Source organism: Sciurus carolinensis, chromosome 6 (assembly GCF_902686445.1).
Source record: "Sciurus carolinensis chromosome 6, mSciCar1.2, whole genome shotgun sequence".
NCBI classification, from domain to species: domain Eukaryota; kingdom Metazoa; phylum Chordata; class Mammalia; order Rodentia; family Sciuridae; genus Sciurus; species Sciurus carolinensis.
The window spans coordinates 141717262-141734278 of record NC_062218.1 but is presented as its reverse complement, the minus strand read 5'-3'; the positions used below and the strand labels follow the sequence as shown (position 1 = coordinate 141734278).

General features: G+C 36.5%; 1 non-coding gene across 1 annotated transcript; it reads right to left on the bottom strand.

The window, feature by feature from the left end:
* Positions 1 to 15858: 15858 nt before the first annotated feature.
* On the bottom strand, positions 15859 to 15932 carry Trnat-ugu (transfer RNA threonine (anticodon UGU)). The gene has a single exon. It is a non-coding gene; the product is annotated as a tRNA-Thr (tRNA).
* Positions 15933 to 17017: the final 1085 nt, after the last annotated feature.

Here is a 17017-nt window from a genome sequence, read left to right as displayed (position 1 = left end):
AACAGCAGATATCAGGGTGGAAATAAAAAAAATTCTTAGAGGTAAACGAGAACAAAGATACATCATATCAAAATTTCTGGAACACTATGAAAGCAGTACTAAGAGGAAAATTCATTGCATGGAGTTCATTCAATAAAAGAAGAAAAAAATCAACAAATAAATGACCTTATATTACAGCTCAAAGCCCTAGAAAAAGAAGAACAGAGCAACACCAAAAATAGTAGAAGACAGGAAATAGTTAAATTCAGAACTGAAATCAATGAAATTGAAACAAAAGAAACAATTGAAAGAATTGACAAAATAAAAAGTTGGTTCTTTGAAAAAATAAACAAAATTAATAAACCTGTAGCCACACTAACAAAGAGAAGAAGAAAGAAAACTCAAATTACTAAAATTCGGGATGAAAAAGGAAATATCATGACTGACAATATTGAAATATAACACATAATTACATGCTGTTTTGAAGATCTGTACTCCAACAAAATAAAAAATCTCAAAGACATTGACAGGTTTCTAGAGATATATGATCCACCCAAACTGCATCAGGAGGACATACAGAATTTAAATAGATCAATTTTAAACTGTGAAATAGAAGAAGTCATCAAAAATCTACTACCAAAGAAAATTTTGGGACCAGATGAATTCTCAGCCAAGTAATACAAGACCTTCAAAGAAGAGCTCATTCCAATACTCCTCCAAGTATTCCAGGAAATAGAAGAGAAGGAAACCTCACAAACTCATTCTATGAAGCCAATATTGCCCTGATACCTAAACCAGACAGATACACAGAGAGAAAAGAAAATTTCAGACCAATATCTTTAATGAACATTGATGCAAAAATTCTCAACAAAATTTTAGCAAATCACATACAAAAATATATTAAAAAGATCGTGCACCATGATCAAATGGGTTTTACCCCAGGGATGCAAGGTTGGTTCAACATTTGGAAATCAATAAATGTAATTCACCATATCAACAGATTTAAAGTCAAGCATCACATGATTATATTGATAGATGCAGAAAAAGCTTTTGATAAAAATACAGCACCCCTTCATGCTCAAAACACTAGAAAAAATAGGGATAGTGGGAACATTCCTCAACATTGTAAAGGCCATCTATGCTAAGCCCATGGCCAATATCATTCTAAATGGTGAAAAACTGAAAGCATTCTCCCTAAAAACTGGAACAAAGCATGGATGCCCTCTTTCACCACTTCTATTCAATATTGTCCTTGAAACTCTAGTCAGAGCAATTAGATAGACCAAAGAAATTAAAGGGATACAAATAGGAAAAGAAGAACTCAAACTATCCCTATTTGCTGATGACATGATTATATATTTAGAGGAACCGGGAAATTCCACCAGAAAACTTCGAGAACTCTTAAGTGAATTCAGTAAAGTAGCAGGATGTAAAATCAATGCTCATAAATCTAATGCATTTTTACACATAAGTGATGAATCTTCAGAAAGAGAAGTTAAGAAAACTACCCCATTCACAATAGCCTCCAAAAAAATTAAATACTTGGGAATAAATCTAACAATAGAGGTGAAAGACCTCTACAATGAGAACTACAGAACACTAAAGAAAGAAATTGAAGAAAACCTTAGAAGATGGAAAGATCTCCCATGTTCTTAGATAGGCAGAATTAATATTGTCAAAATGACCATAATACCAAAAGTGCTATACAGATTCAGTGCAATTCCAATTAAAATCCCAATGACGTACCTTACAGAAATAGAGCAAGCAATCATGAAATTCATCTGGAAGAATAAGAAACCCAGAATAGCTAAAGCAATCCTTAGCAAGAAGAGTCAAGCAGGGGATATCGCAGTACCAGAACTTCAACTATACTCCAAAGCAATAGTAACAAAAACGACATGGTATTGGTACCAAAATAGACAGGTAGATCAAAGGTACAGAAGAGAGGAGATGGACACAAACCCAAATAAATACAATTTTCTCATACTAGACAAAGGTTCCAAAAATATGCAATGGAGAAAAGATAGCCTCTTCAACAAATGGTGCTGGGAAAACTGGAAATCCACATGCAACAGGATGAAATTAAACCCCTATCTCTCACCCTGCACAAAACTCAACTCAAAATGGATCAAGGACCTCGGAATCAGACCAGAGACCCTGCATCTTATAGAAGAAAAAGTAGGTCCAAAACTTCAAGTTGTTGGCTTAGGATCAGACTTCCTTAACAGGACCCCCATAGCACAAGAAATAAAAGCAAGAATCAACAACTGGGATAGATTCAAACTAAAAAGTTTTCTCTCAGCAAAGGAAACTATCAGCAATGCGAAGAGAGAGCCTACAGAGTGGGAGAAAATCTTTGCCAGTCATACTTCAGATAGAGCACTAATTTCCAGAATATATAAAGAACTCAAAAAACTCTACACCAAGAATACAAATAATCCAGTCAACAAATGGGCTAAGGAAATGAACAGACACTTCACAGAAGAAGATGTACAAGCAATCAACAGATATATGAAAAAATATTCAACATCTCTATTAATAAGGGAAATGCAAATCAAAACTACCCTAAGATTCCATCTCAATCCAATTTGAATGGTGATTATCAAGAATACAAGCAATGATAGGTGTTGGTGAGGATGTGGGGAAAAACGTTACACTCATACATTGCTGGTTGGGTTGTAAATTAGTGTAACCACTCTGGAAAGCAATGTGGAGATTCCTCAGAAAACTTGGAATGGAACCACCATTTGACCCAGCTATTCCACTCGTAGGCCTATACCCAAAAGACTTAAAATCAGCATACTACAGTGATGCAGCCACATTAATGTTCATAGCTGCTGAATTCACAATAGCCAGATTGTGGAACCAACCTAGATGTCCTTCAATTGATGAATATATAAAGAAACTGTGGTATATATATACAATGGAATATTACTCAGCCATAAAGAATAATAAAATTATGGCATTTTCAGGCAAATGGATGAAATTGGAGAATATCATGCTAAGTGAGATAAGCCAATCTCAAAAAAACCAAAGGGTGAATAATCTTGCTGATAAGTGGATGATGATGCATAATGGGGAGTGGGTGGGGGACAAGAATGGAGGAAAGAGGGACTGTATAGAGGGAAAAGAGGGGTGAGGGGAAGGAAAATAATAACAGAATGAATCAAACACTATTACTCCATGTAAACGTATGATTACACAAATGGTATACCTCTACTTCATGTATAATCAGAGAATCAATTTGTACCCTATTTGTTTACAATAAAAAAATAAGCACAAATCTGTCTAACCTGAAAGTGTGGGCCCGTGAGTCATATATTCCTACTTCACACCAAAAAGTACCAGACCCAAATGATTTCACAGGGAAATTCTACCAGATCTTGAAAGAATGCATAATCTCAGTGCATACTTCAGATAATGGAAAAACCGAAGACAAAAATTAAAAATTATTTTAGGTAACCTATGACCCATCCTGTGTCACACATATAACCCTTAACTGGGTAATTTTAAGTCAACTCCAATCATGCTGTTGGCATCCACAAGCATACCAATATATATCTCTAAAATAGATTCCTTTAAAAATATAACTATAACATCATCACACCTTAGTAGATATAAACAATAATTACTCAAGTATTTGATTTTTCTCAGTTGTTTTTCCTTCACAAATTGATCATGGATATAAAATTAGTTGATTTTTTTCAATTATTATTTTTACTTTTACAGTCTGCATTTTGATTCATTGTACACAAATAGGATGCAAATTTTCATTTCTATGGTGGTGCACAATGTAGATTCATACCATTCATGTAATCATACATGTACATAGGGTAATGATGTTGTCTCATTCCACCATTTTTCATACCCTCCCATTTCCTTTTACATAATCCAATATTCCTCCATTCTTCCCACACCCTCCACCTCCATTATATATCATTCTCCACTTATCAGGGAAAACATTTGACCTTTGGTTTTGGGGATTGGCTTATTTCACTTAGCATGATATTTTCCAATGCCATCCATTTATTTGCAAATGCCATAATATTATTCTTCTTTATGGCTGAATAATATTCCATCACGTATATATACCACAGTGTCTTTATCCGTTCTTCTGTTGAAGGGCACCTAGGTTGGTTCCACAGGAGTCTTCATAATGGTATTGGATACATTCATCAGAAGATGTGACAATCATTTTGTTTTTTTGTCTTTCCATTTGTTTATTTTCTGGATTAGATTGAAAAATGATTGTCAAGAAGGCTTAACTCATCACCTATCTTGGAGTTACTGTATAAGAAAAAATGTGAATACTTGATTCTGTTATTTTCTGGTTTTCAAACTTGTAAACTTTGTTTTCTATCATCCTCTTGCAGTGATCAACACCTTTCATCATATGTTATTTGGTTTTATTATGAAGTTATAAATCTGTGCCGATGAGGTTTGTTTCAGTTCACTGAAGTCATTTTATTATTGATTAATATCCAATATACTCCCAGTCTCAGTATTTTTATATGACACTTAGTAGGAATGGATAACTTTTTTGATGTTTGATATGGCACAAAACTGTAGGGTCCTTTTATACATTTCCTTTCCCACATCTAAAATCAACCATTTATTCAAACAACTCTGGCTTCTTTAAATTAGGAAATTGGATTGAAAGGCCACAATGGAAACATTACGGGTATTATTGCTATTAGAGATTAATATATTTTTTCTAAGTCTTTTCAGTAGACAGAGTTTGGAAATAGCATAAAAACAAACAAATAATTTTAAAAATATATCTTGAATATAAACTGTTCCTTCCAATTCAAATTTAGGATTATATGAATTTTACATATCTTCTTTGATTTTATATTCATACCTAATCTCTCTCATGATGAAATTCTTGATTCCTAATGATGTTCTTTGGTCTGCCTTGTAATTTATTTATAATTGCATCTTAAGTGCAGAAAGTCATTGCCAACAGCATTTTCATTAGCAGTTCAATAACTGAAACATGTTCAAACTTCTTGGCAGTGTCCCTTGTCCTTAGAATATAGTCCCCAAAAATGTACTGCCAAATTACTCTGTTTCAAAATCACTTCACATAATTTTTCTCTATGTGGTTATGATACTGGTGTGATATGCACTTTCATTCACCATCTTCTCTTGTGTTTGATTTTGTGAATATAAAAAAATGTACTTTCTATCATTTAATGAAACATATATATGGTATACAAACAGGCACAGCAGAAATAGAAAAGAGGTGCTATCTCTCTCTGATAAATAAAGAAAAAAAAATGCTTGAGGGCAATGAAATCAGTAAAATATTCAGGACAGAAGGTCCTGGATCAGGAACCACCCATGTGCTCCTGAGCAAGCAGAGACCCTGCTGTTCTCCATCTATGCCTGTGCCACAGAATTGCTTGCCCTAAAGTGTGAGGTGATTCCCATATTGATGATTATTCTTTGGATTAATCAAAAGAGAAATTTAGTTTCTATGTTATGAAAAAGCAAAATAAATGAACAAATAAATAAATAAATAAATGCAAAAGTTCTTTTAAAAAGTCTAAACAAAGTCAGAACAAACCAAAAAGTTTACTGAATCATTAACTTACATCTGTTCTATTCCCATTTGTGGAACTGAATCAGAAGATATCCTTAAGGTTTCTTAGGATTTCTTTCTTATTTTCTTCCTGTCACTCCCCAGTCCACCCAATCTCACCCTTCACAGATATAACATAAGTAATTTGTCTCTCCCCTTAATTAGATATTTCTAATGCTGTGGTAAAGCCAAAAAAGTGAAAATTCCACTGTAAGATTTTGTTCAAACCCTGGCTCAAGAGTTGTTACTCTAGAAAATGTCTATAACTGAGCTTCAGTTTCCTTGTCTACACAATGGAGGTAATAATATACCTACTTTACCAGGTTCTTACAAGTATTAAATGAGATGATGTTTGTGAAGTGCTTATCAGAAAGCCTGTCATGTGGGGTTTTCAAGATGGTGGAAAAGAGGGCGGCTGCATTTCATGTTGCTCCAGGATGCAGGATTCAAAAGAGGAGATAGTGAAAGACTTGGGACCAACTCAAAGCCGCCGGGTGAGTCTCTCCCGTTGGGGAGGCGTCCTGGATGGGGTGGTAGCCCCGGAACTCAGGGAACTTTGTGAAGTAGAGTTACCCGGCGAGATGCCCCTCCCGCCACTGAGTGGTAAACACGGACCACTGGGAACATCGAAGAGGTGGCTGCTCAGCACAGCGCTTGGACTCGGAGCAACCACTGGGGCTCCGGGTGGCTGCCTGAGGAGGAGCTGCGTGGCAAGCTGTTTGGACTCAGAGCGATCACTTCTGAACACCGGTGGCTTGCCTGGAGGAGGAGCGTGGTGGGTCGCTTGGTCTCCGAGTGACCGCTCCTGAACACCCAGGGGGCTACCCCGAGGAGGAGGAGAAACAGGGCGGGTCACTTGGACTCGGAATGACTGCCTAGGGCTACGGGCGGTTGGCGGGAGGAGGAGACACGAAGTGAGTTGCTTGGACTCCAAGTGACTGCATCGGAACACCGGGCGGCTGTCCGGAGGAAGAGGTGTGTGGCGGGTCTATGGGTCTTGGAGCTATTGTATGGGGCTCCAGGTGGCGGCTCAGAGGAGGGGCCGCATAGCTAGGCGATTAGGTGCAGAGCAGGGTCCCAGGACCTAGGCGGCTTCTTGCTGGAAATGCCGCACAGAGACACGCCTAGGGATGGAGCGAAGTTTCCAGGACTGAGGGCAGATTCTCTGAGGAGAGGCAGGCTAAGGAGACTCATCTGCAAAAGGTGAGGCTCCCAGGCCCAGGAGGTAGGTCTGGGCCCCTGGGAACATTGCAGAGGAAGACAGCCCAGCCCAGGTGGTGGTTGTAGATTGAGGGGAACCTCTAGGAGGGGAACTGATCAGCGAGACCTCCCCACCGGGTGAGTCTTCCCTGCTGGTTGAGGTTTTCCCACAAGGACGGTAAAACCATAGACACAGGCACAAACAGGCCTTGCCTCAACCCACAGTCTAGTTCCCCTTTGGATGACCATTGGTCAACAAATGGAGGCACCTCTGCCCACTATCAGGGAATATACCCCACCTGATGGTTACCAACCCTAGAGAGGCAGCTTCCTTGTGGAGCACCGCATTATCAACTTCCTCCAAGATTACAGGCTACTGAAGGATAAGAGGGGATATACTAACAATCTTCAGGGACATTATAAGTCAATAGAGGAAATCTGCAATATCTTAATGACCCACTGATTCCTGAACAATATGAAAAAACAAGGGAAGAAAATGCCCCAAACAAATCTAGATATTACATCAATAAAATCCAATGACAGCATGGCAGAAGAAATGACAGGAAGTTCAGAATGTACATAATTAAAATGATCATGGAAGCAAAGGATGAGATGAAAGAGCAAATGCAGGCATTGAATGATGAGATGAAAGAGCAAATGCAGGCATTGAATGACTGCACCAATCGACAGTTAACAGAGGAAATGCAGGAAGCAAAAGATCATTTCAATAAAGAGTTAGATATATTGAAAAAAAAAAAACAAACAGAAATACTTGAAATGAAGGAAACAATAAATCAAATTAGGAACTCCATAGAACGCATAACCAATAGGATAGAACACCTGGAAGACAGAACCTCAGACATTGAAGACAAAATATTTAACCTTGAAAACAAAGTTGAACAAACAGAGAAGATGGTAAGAAATCATGAACAGAATATGCAAGAACTATGGGATATCATGAAAAGGCCAAATTTGAGAATTATTGGGATTGAGGAAGGCTTAGAGAAACAAACCAAAGGAATGAACAATCTATTCAATGAAATAATATCAGAAAATTTCCCAAATCTGAAGAATGAAATAGAAAATCAAGTTCAAGAGGCTTATAGGACTCCAAATACACAAAATTACAACAGACCCACACCAAGGCACATTATAATGAAAATAACTAACATACAAAATAAAGACAGAATTTTAAAGGCTGTGAGAGAAAAGAACCAAATTACATTCAGGGGGAAACCAATAAGAATATCAGCAGATTTTTCAATCCAGACCCTAAAAGCTAGAAGAGCCTGGAACATTTTTCAAGCCCTGAAAGAAAATGGATGCCAACCAAGAATCTTATACCCAGCAAAACTTACCTTCAAATTTGACGATGAAATAAAATCATTCCATGATAAACAAAAGCTAAAAGAATTTACAAAAAGAAAGCCAGCATTACAGAACATTCTCAGCAAAAATTCCATGAGGAAGAGATGAAAAACAAAGAAGCAAATCAGCAAAGGGAGGAATTATCCTAAAGGAACTGTCAAATAAAGGAGGAACCAAGTTGTGTCAAAAAATAAATAAATAAAATTTAAAAAATGAACCAAATGACCGGGAATACAAATCATATCTCAATAATAACCCTGAATGTTAATGGCCTGAATTCATCAATCAAAAGACATAGACTGGCAGATTGGATTAAAAAGAAAGATCCAACAATATGTTGCCTGCAAGAGACTCACCTCATAGAAAGAGATACCCATAGACTAAAGGTGAAAGGATGGGAAAAACATACCATGCACATGGACTCAGCAAAAAAGCTGGAGTATCCATCCTCATTTCAGATAATGTGGACTTCAAGCCAAAGTTAGTCAGAAGGGATAAAGAAGGACATTTCATACTGCTTAAGGGAAGCATAAATCAGCAAGATATAACAATCATAAACATCTATGCCCCAAACAGTGGCTCATCCATGTATGTCAAACAAATCCTTCTCAATTTTAGAAACCAAATAGACTATAACACTATAATACTAGGTGATTTTAACATCCTCTCTCACCACTGGACAGATCTTCCAAACAAAAATTGAACAAAGAAACCATAGATCTCAATAACACAATCAATAATTTAGACTTAACAGACATTTATAGAATATACCATCCAACCAAGAGCGAATACACTTTCTTCTCAGCAGCACATGATTCCTTCTCTAAAATATACCATATATTACGCCACAAAGCTAATGTTAGCAAATACAAGAAGATAGAGACACTACCTTGTGTTCTATCAGATCATAATGGATTGAAGTTAGAAATAAATGAAAGAATAAAAAACAGAAACTACTCCAACACCTGGAGATTAAACAATATGCTATTATACGATGAATGGATAACAGAAGATATTAGGACCTCTTAGAGGTCAATGAGAACAAAGAATCATCATATCAAAATCTCTGGGACACTATGAAAGCAGTACTTAGAGGAAAATTTATTTCATGGAGCACATTTAATAAAAGAAGTAAAACTCAACAAACAACCTAACACTACAGCTCAAAGCCCTAGAAAAAGAAGAACAGAGCAACACTAATAGTAGTAGAAGACAGGAAATAGTTAAACTCAGAGCTGAAATCAACGAAATTGAAACAAAAGAAGCAATATAAAAAATTGACAAAATAAATAGTTGGTTCTTCGAAAAAATAAACAAAATTGATAAACCTTTAGCCACACTAACAAAGAGAAGATGAGAGAAAACCCAAATCATTAAAATTCGGAATGAACAAGGAAATATCACAACAGACATGACTGAAATACAAAACATAATTAGAAGCTAGTTTGAAAATCTATACTCCAACAAAATAGAAAATTTCGAAGACATCAACAGGTTTCTAGAGACATATGAATTGCCTAAACTGAACGAGGAGGACATACATTTAAATACACCAATTTCAAGTAATGAAATAGAAGAAGTCATCAAAAGCCTACCAACAAAGAAAAGTCCAGGACCAGATGGGTTCTCAGCTGAGTTCTACAAAACCTTTAAAGAAGAGCTCATTCCAATACTTCTCAAAGTATTCCATAAAATAGAAGAGGAGGGAACCCTCCCAAACTCCTTCTATGAAGTCAATATTACCCTGATACCTAAACCAGACAGAGACACATCGAGGAAAGAAAATTTCAGACCGATATCCTTAATGAACATCGACGCAAAAATTCTCAACAAAATTTTAGCAAATCGCACACAAAAACATATTAAAAAGATAGTGCACCATGATCAAGTGGGTTTCATCCCAGGGATGCAAGGTTGGTTCAACATCATGAAATCAATAAATGTAATTCACCATATCAACAGACTTAAAGTCAAGAATCACATGATTATTTCAATAGATGCAGAAAAAGCATTTGATAAAATACAGCACCCCTTCATGCTCAAAACACTAGAAAACATAGGGATAGTGGGAACATTCCTTAACATTGTAAAGGCCATCTATGCTAAGCCCATGGCTAATATCATTCTAAATGGTATAAAACTGAAAGCATTCCCCATAAAAACTGGAACAAGGTAGGGATGCCCTCTTTCAATATTGTCCTTGAAACTCTAGCCAGAGCAATTAGACAGACCAAAGAAATTAAAGGGATTCGAATAGGAAAAGAAGAACTCAAACCATCCCTATTTGCTGATGATATGATTATATACTTAGAGGAACCAGGAAATTCCACCAGAAAACTTTTAGAACTCATAAGTGAATTCAGTAAAGTAGTGGGACATAAGATCAATGCTCATAAATCTAAGGCATTTTTATACATAAGTGATGAATCTTCAGAAAGAGAAATTAGGAAAACTACCCCATTCACATAGCATCGAAGAAAATAAAATACTTGGGAATCAATCTCACAAAAGAGGTGAAAGACCTCTACAATGAGAACTACAGAACACTAAAGAAAGAAATTAAAGAAAACCTTAGAAGATGGAACCATCTCCCATGTTCTTGGATAGGAAGAATTAATATTGTCAAAATGGCCATACTACCAAAGTGCTATACAGATTCAATGCAATTCCAATTAAAATCCCAATGATACCTTACAGAAATAGAGCAAGCAATTATGAAATTCATCTGGAAGAATAAAAAACCCAGAATAGCTAAAGCAATCCTTGACAGAAAGAGTGAAGCAGGGGGTATCGCAACACCAGATCTTCAACTCTACTACAAAGCAATAGTAACGAAATCGGCATGGTATTGGTACCAAAATAGAAAGGTGGATCAATGGTACAGAATAGAGGACACGGACACAAACCCAAATAAATACAATTTTTTCATACTAGACAAAGGGGCCAAAAATATGCAATGGAGAAAAGATAACCTCTTCAACAAATGGTGCTGGGAGAATTGGAAATCTATATGCAACAGAATGAAACTAAACCCATGTCTCTCACCATGCATGAAACTAAACTCAAAATGGATTAAGGACCTCAGAATCAGACCAGAGACCTTGCATCTTATAGAAGAAAAAGTAGGTCCCGAGTTTCAATATGTCGGCTTAGGACCAGACTTCCTCAACAGGACTCCCATAGCACAAGAAATAAAAGTAAGAATCAATAACTGGGATAGATTCAAACTAAAAAGCTTTTTTCAGCAAAGGAAACTATCAGCAATGCGAAGAAAGAGCCTACAGAGTGGGAGAAAATCTTTGCCACTCATACTTCAGATAGAGCACTAATCTCCAGAATCTATAAAGAACTCAAAAAACTCTACACCAAGAATGCAAATAATCCAATCAACAAATGGGCTAAGGAAATGAATAGACACTTCACAGAAGAAGATCTACAAGCAATCAACAAACATATGGAAAAATGTTCACCATCTCTAGTAATAAGAGAAATGCAAATCAAAACCACCCTAAGATTCCATCTCACCCCAATTAGAATGGCGATTATCAAGAATACAAGCAACAACAGGTGTTGGCGAGGATGTGGGGAGAAAGGTACACTCATACATTGCTGGTGGGGCTGCAAATTAGTGCAGCCACTCTGGAAAGCAGTGTGGAGACTCCTTAGAAAACTTGGAGTGGAACCACCATTGGACCCAGCTATCCCACTCCTTGGCCTATACCCAAAAGACTTAAAATCAGCATATTACAGAGGTACAGCCACATCAATGTTCCTAGCTGCTCAGTTCACAATAGCCAGATTGTGGAACCAACCTAGATGTCCTTCAATTGATGAGTGGATAAAGAAACCGTGGTATATGTATACAATGGAATATTACTCAGCATAAAGAATGATAAAATTATGGCATTTGCAGGCAAATGGATGAAATTGGAGAATATCATGCTAGTGAGATAAGCCAATCTCAAAAAACCAAAGGAGGAATGATATTGCTATTAAGTGGATAATGACACATAATGGGGGGTGGGAGGGGTTAGTGTTAGGGTTAGAGTTAGGGTTAGGGAGGGGAGCAAGAATGGAGGAAGGAAGGACTGTATAGAGGGAAAAGAGGAGTGGGAGGGGTGGGGGGAAGGGAAAAAATAACAGAATTAATCAAACAACATTACCCTATGTAAATTTATGATTACACAAATGATATTCCTTTATGCCATGTACAAACAGAGAAACAACATGTATTCCAGTTGTTTACAATAAAAAAAAAAAAAAGGCCCCAAAATGCAAGAGTAGGAATGCTGGCAATTTTATTACAACATATTATTATAATTTAAAAAATAATTTTTTGTTTTATTATTGCTTATTGTTAATTTCTTACAGTGCCTAATTTATAAGTTAAACTTTTCCATAGGCATGTATGTCTAGGGAAAAATGTAGTATGTATAGGGTTGGGACCTATCCATGGAATCAGATATCCACTGGGGGTCTTAGCATGTATCTCTTGCAGGTAAGGGTGTGTGTGTGTGGGGGGGTAACTGTCACATACTGTTTCAGTCAACTTTTTGTCTCTGTGACCAAAAGACCTGTCAAGAAAAATGTAGAGGAGGAAAGGTTTATTTTGGGATCATGGTTTCAGAAAAAAAAAAAAAAATGATCTGGGGTCAATAACCACAGAAGAATGCAGATTTTAATATGAACTACATTAATCATGTCTTATCTTCTCAGTCTTATTTTCATCATTTCCCCTTCATATAGCTGAAAAAATGTTTGAAAATGACATGATAATAGAATACCAAATAAAGTCAAAATATTGTGCATTTAACTTTTCAAAAAAAAAAAAAAAAAAAGAAAGCCTGTCATGTAATCAATGTTGAATTTGTTTCTGATATTGTTTCTGTTTCTTTGTTAAAAGGGTTAAAATTGACACTAACCCATATTTTTGTTTGCATTTCTTTGTCTTATTCTTCCTTGGGAATTGCTAAGTCTTGGTGTCCTGTGATTTTTTTATTCAGTTCTAGTAATCAACCAAGCCCTACCTAAAGACAGATCTCTAAATTTAGACTTCTTCAAAGAGAAGGGAGGAGGATGTTTGATCCTTTCTTTAATCTGATGTAGTTTAGCTCTGTATTTTTGAGTGCTCTGTACAGGAACAGGAATCAGGACTGTGAGATTCCTTCTTCCTGCCCCAGGAAGGAGCTGAATGGATTGCAGCATATATGAGATGATAGTCTGAAAACTGTGGTAGACTCAGAGTCCTAGGCTTAGAACTCAACATTATCCAATTCATGTCTTGAGTGATCTTATGGACCCTTCTCTGTGCTCAAAAGTATTTGTAAAGGCAGGTCTTTCAAAAAGATCTGAGTTTCCTTCTAGCTTTGGAAGGATGTGGTTTTAATTTTATTTATTTTATTTTACCTCCTTGATACACTTCAGGTAATCAGTTCTGAGACTTCTAGGAGCTACCTTCCTCTCCACCCAATGAGATTAACTCCTTCCTTTTTAAGTGACATAATTCATGAGTTCCTGGTTTTCCTTCTTTCCTTTAGGTTGCCAAAAGCTTAGAGTTAATTTTCATGGAAAATAGTGGTAATGCTCATTAGTGAGTTTTCTGATTTAGTAAGACCTTTTTCCAAGTTTTATAGCTTTTTTCTTTTGCATTGCTCAAAGTTCAGATAATATCTCTCTCTCTCTCTCTCTCTCTCTCTCTCTCTCTCTCTCTCTCTGTTTAAACCACCTTAATCTTGTTATTGTCATTACTGTGAGTCTCTTTATAAGTTTTAAATTTTATTGCTGTGTTTCAATGGCTTCATAACCATTTGAGGGGAAATAATTCCTCTCCTAGACATTTCATTATGAGTAAAAAGGGAGCAAAAGTCATAAAAATTTAAGGGATATTATGCACTTAGTTACAGCTTTTATCAAAAGAGTTAAATATAACTTGGGGGAATTATTAAATAATTATCTGACACTGAGATAAAAAAATCATCTAAATTCCAGTATTTTAGTATTGTCTATAGATTCTGGTTTTGCTACTGCCCTCTTCTGAGGGGTAATCCACATGTTTTAAACTGAAAGTAATAAGTTATTTCACTCTATCAGATGAATTTCAGGACTCCATTATTATAGCTATTTTGATAACTGGAAAGTGGGATCTGCCAGGTATGGAAAGGTTTAAGCTGAGTTTTCGAATGGATTTAGGAGCTCTAAGTGGACAAAGAGAGTGAGAGATGTATGAGAGGCTAACCCTGGTCGAATCAAGAAAGTTCATGAAGATTCTTTAACAGTGACATTTTCTCAGCTTGATAGAATAATGCTGAGATCAATTCTGTCAGTGATCTGGGTAGAACATAACCCATTTTTTCATGTCACTGGACGTAGTATAAAAAAGAAGCTAAGACTATGGGCTTTGAGGTAACATGGACCTGGGTTAACTTCTAGCTCTTCCATTCACTAGCTATGGGATGGAAAACTGAAAGCTCTGGGAAGATAGGCTTATACTCATGGAAAGGAGGTACTCTGTAGCAGGGAAACAAATTGTGTTCTTCAACGACATTATCGCAGGAGTTTGAGAACAAGGCTTTGAATTCTTGTGACAGGAGAAACAATTCAAAGTGGGAGGAAACATTCAGAAATCATATCTTATGATGACAGAATGAAGGATATGGACTAGTAGTCAGAAAAATTTAAGGTATTTTATGGCTTTTGAGAACTTTAAGAAACCATTGGAGTTTCAAGACTATATACCATTTTTCGGGTACGTGAGCAGTAGACATTTTGTGCAGGTCAAGAATATAATCAGAACCATGGTTCAAAGATCCACAAAAATCAACATTAGTCCAATATTTTAAAAGTCACAGAGCAAGGACATAGACAGTGAATTGTTATGGGTTTAAGTACTGACTTAGCCACTTACTGTATTACTGTTTTCCGGTAACTTCTCTGACCTGAACCTCAGTGGTACCATCTGTGAAGTGCGAACAATATTAGACTCTCTTTCAAGGATACTTTTAAGGATTAAAATGAGATACTACATGGAGATAACACAGTGCCTCTTAGATGATACATGCTTAATAATTGCTAGTTATGGCTATTTTTCACATTAGTAGTTATGACTAACAATATAATTTAAGTTGTGCTATTTCAAAGTTAGTCTAGGTAATTGTCATTGAGAAAAATGGGGACCAAGGAAAGATTTTAGAGGACATTTGAACAGAGGGTAGAGATGATTGTTAGGAATCATGATCTTATGATTCTAGAAGTGTTTTTCTGAATTATTTTTGAGGTAACTAGTGTATTTCCATGAGTGCCCAGTTCTTTTCTGGCCTCTTCTACTCTAGGACCCTGTTTTAGTCAGCTTTTTTGTTACTGTGACCAAATAACCTGAAAATTAAAACATAGAGAAAAAAAGTTTGTATGGTGGTTAAGGTTTCAGAGATCTCAGCCCATAGACAGCCCTCTCCATTGCTCTGGGCCTGAGGTGTGGCAGAGCATCATGACTGAAGGCTGTGGTAGAGAGAAGCAGCTCAGGATATAGGAAACAAGGAACAGCGAGTGCTCCTGTTTATCGAGAACAGAATATATACCCCAAAAGTTCCTCCCCAATGACCCACTTCCTCCAGTCACACCCCACCTGTCTACAATTGGCACCCAGTTAATTAACACCAGTGGATTAATTCACCAATTAAGTTAAGACTCTCATAACCCAATCGTTTCACCTCTGAAAAAAAATTTTTTTTTGGGGGGTGCTGGGGATCGAACCCAGGGCCTTGTGCTTACAAGGCAAGCACTCTACCGACTGAGCTATCTCCCCAGCCCCTGAAAATTTTTGCATTGTCTAATACATGAGTTTGGGGGAACACCCTTATAATCTAAACTATAACAGACTCTACCCCATGCTTTTCATAGGCATCTGCCGGATCAGATTTAGCAGTCTTCCTTCCACATAATTATCTAAAATTACTCAGGCAGTAGTATGTCTAACTTTTTAATAAACTACCTCATGCTATATTATCAATGACTAATCACAGGGTCTTCAATTATAATCACCTTGGCATCATGATATCTGACACTTGTTGGGTGGATAGATGGATAAAAAAGTTAAAAAAGTTAAGAGAATGATATAATGTTATATATGGAAAGACCTCAATAATCTTCATATTTTATAATTCACTTGGTGCCTAAACATTTGCCTTCACAATGTTTGCCAGGTGGGTTTTTAACCTCAACTTGATTACCTCCTACGGCTGAGAGTTCACTACTTCTTCATGCCTAACATTTTCCCTGTGAACAAGTCTACTAGCTTTGACTTGCTAATTTTCACCATAGGTGAACTAAATTATATTTCTTATTGTCCCTTCTAGTTGTATTTGAGTTTTAACATGTTACTTCTGGAAGCTACCTCTTTAAATAAAAGGAATTGTACTTTGAGGGCAGAATTTCAGGCACCAAGGCTGGCAGAGAGAAAATATGCTAATTTCCTGCTTCACAAATTCAAGATTCTATTGTTCTGTAATTGTGGGGTATATAGGATGACAGATGTTTGCAGGATTTCCAAGTTTCATCAAGAAATAGATTTTTCAGATCAGTAGGTATGTGCAAGATGAGGTATAAACTATGGTAGAACTAAATATGTAGCAGTCATATTTCTTGAATATAAAAAAGGTTGTAAAAAAACTGCACTTCTTTTAGTTTTAAGAAGGCTATAGAAGTGAATTATTATGTTTTTGTTTTTTTTTTTTTTCCTACTCAACAGCTCTTTTAAGTTAAACTTAGGGAACCATGAGAGTCAATTTATTTGAAACAAACATTAAAAAAGATATTATTCTAAGCAGCAATTAAGACTTAAATGTCATCATTTGATTTCTCCCTGGAAAGCATTTGTTTGCCATCCTATGA